We start from the raw sequence: 3,099 nt of genomic DNA on the forward strand, positions 1-3,099 counted from the left end.
CACCGAGCTAAGTTGTTGGATGACCATAGATGGAATAAAACATGAGCGTGGGCATCCGAATAGGATGTGTTTATGCCTCGGAGGCACAATACTCACTAAAGTAAATGCTTGCCTGGTAATGGGGAGGGCGTAGGTTTGAATCCCAACCGAAGCATATATACCTATTTGTAGAATTTTAGCACCGAAGAAAATGATGCCAAGGGTTAGGTCATTAGGTGGTAGAGAAGATCTTAAGCTCTGTCCACACATAGTCGACAGCCGTCAATCGATGTCAAACAAATGCTGAAGACAACTTTTTTTCCAGTCGACCGTCGCGTCCATCGATGGTCGACCAACAAGGTCGACTATGAAGAGACACCGATTTAGACAGTATCTATCCTAGGTGGAACTGAAGATTTTCTGCATACATGGAGCAAAATAGGTATAGCAATACGTGGAATATTATGAAACACCAGAGCGGGGATTTACCTGTAATGATGTTTAGTGAATAAGAAGCGGCTATTTTTCCAGTCGCGTCCATCGATGGTCGACCAACAAGGTCGACTATGAGGAGACACCGCTTTAGACAGTATCTATCCTAGGTGGAACTGAAGATTTTCTGCATATATGGAGCAAAATAGGTAGCAATACGTGGAATATTATGAAACACCAGAGCTTTTTTTTTCCAGTCGACCGTCGCGTCCATCGATGGTCGACCAACAAGGTCGACTATGAAGAGACACCGATTTAGATAGTATCTATCCTAGGTGGAACTGAAGATTTTCTGCATATATGGAGCAAAATAGGTAGCAATACGTGGAATATTATGAAACACCAGAGCGGGGATTTACCTGTAATGATGTTTAGTGAATAAGAAGCGGCTTGATTGGGCAGTGTGCCGAAAATATCGGACACATAGACCTACCTATTCCTATATCATCACATGTGTCCTATATTTTATATTGTTTTATATGTTACTTATATATTCAGGGCCTTTCCCCCCGGGGGGCGGGCTTATCCGACCCCATCTGGGATCCTTGACGGGGCCCAGCAATTTTTCCTTCCAAAAAGAAGCCACCCTAGTTAGCTTGGCTGCCTTGTAAGCTTTAGGCCGCGGGTTCGATTCCCGCCCCGGGGCGAATTTTATCCTGAACGGATAATGTTCGGTCTCGGAACGGCTGGTTTTCTCCTATTCTGTCTTCGATTTCGGGACGATAAGACCTCAGCGGTTACAGTTCCCTTTATCAAACCTCTTAGAAAAAAAAGTTTGCCGCTCTAAATATTTGGGGAGAAATTTCTTGTGAATTTCAATTCGTACTTGTAACATAGGTACCACTCTCTTCTCTACTTAATATTGGCGACATGCTACAGAAGAATAGATGTGACACAGACATATGAGTGTGTCACACATGTCGGATGTTCAATGGTGAGAGAAGCTCTAGTAATGTGATATTTGGTACCTACCTAAAGGTCCTAAAGCATTGGTTCCCAACCTGGGGGTATTTACCCCCCGAGGGGTAAAATACACTTTATCGAGGGGTAAAAAGAACTAAGCGCTAAGTGAAAAAAAGAAGAAAAAAAATACAAAAGACGTAGGAAAAAAAGATGGGATGAAGGAAATTTATGTGACGATGTGTGAACGGACCCTTAAAACCTCGATATCATTGGTTCCCAACCTGGGGGTATTTACCCCCCGAGGGGTAAAATACACTTTTTCGAGGGGTAAAAATAACTAAGCGCTAAGTGAAAAAAAAGAAAAAAAAAATACAAAAGACATAGAAAAAAATAGAAAGTAAAAAAGATGGGATGAAGGAAATTTATGTGACGATGTGTGAACGGACCCTTAAAACCTCGATATAAAACCTCTGAGATGTGCACTATGGCTGTTAGGTGTGTGAGTAGAACTCTACTTATTTTTAGGTAGAACCCGTAGAACTCTATTTTTGCACAGGTTGAATGAACCAGCTCCCAGTGGATCACTGAAGATGATGTCAGCTTTCCGTGCTGTTATTTTACTGCTAGTATAAGCATGACAATGGATCACTGAAGTTAGACAACGGTGAGCGTGGTTGGTATTCGGATGGGTGACCATCTGGACAATCGCGGTCCGCTGGATTTTTCAGGTCCCACTCAATGCCTCTAATTTGATTTTAATCATGCTTCTGCACAAAACGGACGTTTATTGCAACTTCAAATGACATCATGTCGAAACTAAATTTTTCTCCCGCGTTATAGTGTTATACCATTGGTTCCCAACCTGGGGGTATTTACCCCCCGAGGGGTAAAATACTCTTTTTCGAGGGGTAAAAAGAACTAAGCGCTAAGTGAAAAAAAGAAAAAAAAAATACAAAAGACATAGGAAAAAAAAAAAAAAAAAAAGGGGTGAAGGGAGTCTCTTAAATCCCTATAGAGCATTGGTTCCCAACCTGGGGGTATTTACCCCCCGAGGGGTAAAATACACTTTTTCGAGGGGTAAAAAGAACTAAGCGCTAAGTGAAAAAAAGAAAAAAAAATACAAAAGACATAGGAAAAAAAGATGGGATGAAGGAAATTTATGTGACGATGTGTGAACGGACCCTTAAAACCTCGATATAAAACCTCTGAGATGTGCACATTGGTTCCCAACCTGGGGGTATTTACCCCCCGAGGGGTAAAATACACTTTTTCGAGGGGTAAAAAAAACTAAGCGCTAAGTGAAAAAAAAATACAAAAGACATGGAAAAAAAAGATGGGATGAAGGAAATTTATGTGACGATGTGTGAACGGACCCTTAAAACCTCGATATAAAACCTCTGAGATGTGCACTATGTGCTTTTGTTCTACTTATTGAAAATAATGTTAAATTTAATAAATAAATTAAAAAATAAATAAATAAACCTACTGACCAACTGGATACAATTTCAATATGTACTAGGGTTGCCAGATCATTTTCAGCCCAAAACGGGACAAGCGACCTAAAACGTTAAAAAAAACGGGATTTTGGATGAAAATAGGGTTGCCAGATCATTTTCAGCCCAAAACGGGACAAGCGACCTAAAACGTTAAAAAAAAACGGGATTTTGGATGAAAATACGGGACAAGCAGCTTTTTTAACCCCCCCTAGCCCTCACCCTGCAATTT

Source organism: Diaphorina citri, unplaced genomic scaffold, assembly GCF_000475195.1.
Source record: "Diaphorina citri unplaced genomic scaffold, Diaci psyllid genome assembly version 1.1 scaffold2070, whole genome shotgun sequence".
Classification (NCBI taxonomy): Eukaryota; Metazoa; Arthropoda; class Insecta; order Hemiptera; family Psyllidae; genus Diaphorina; species Diaphorina citri.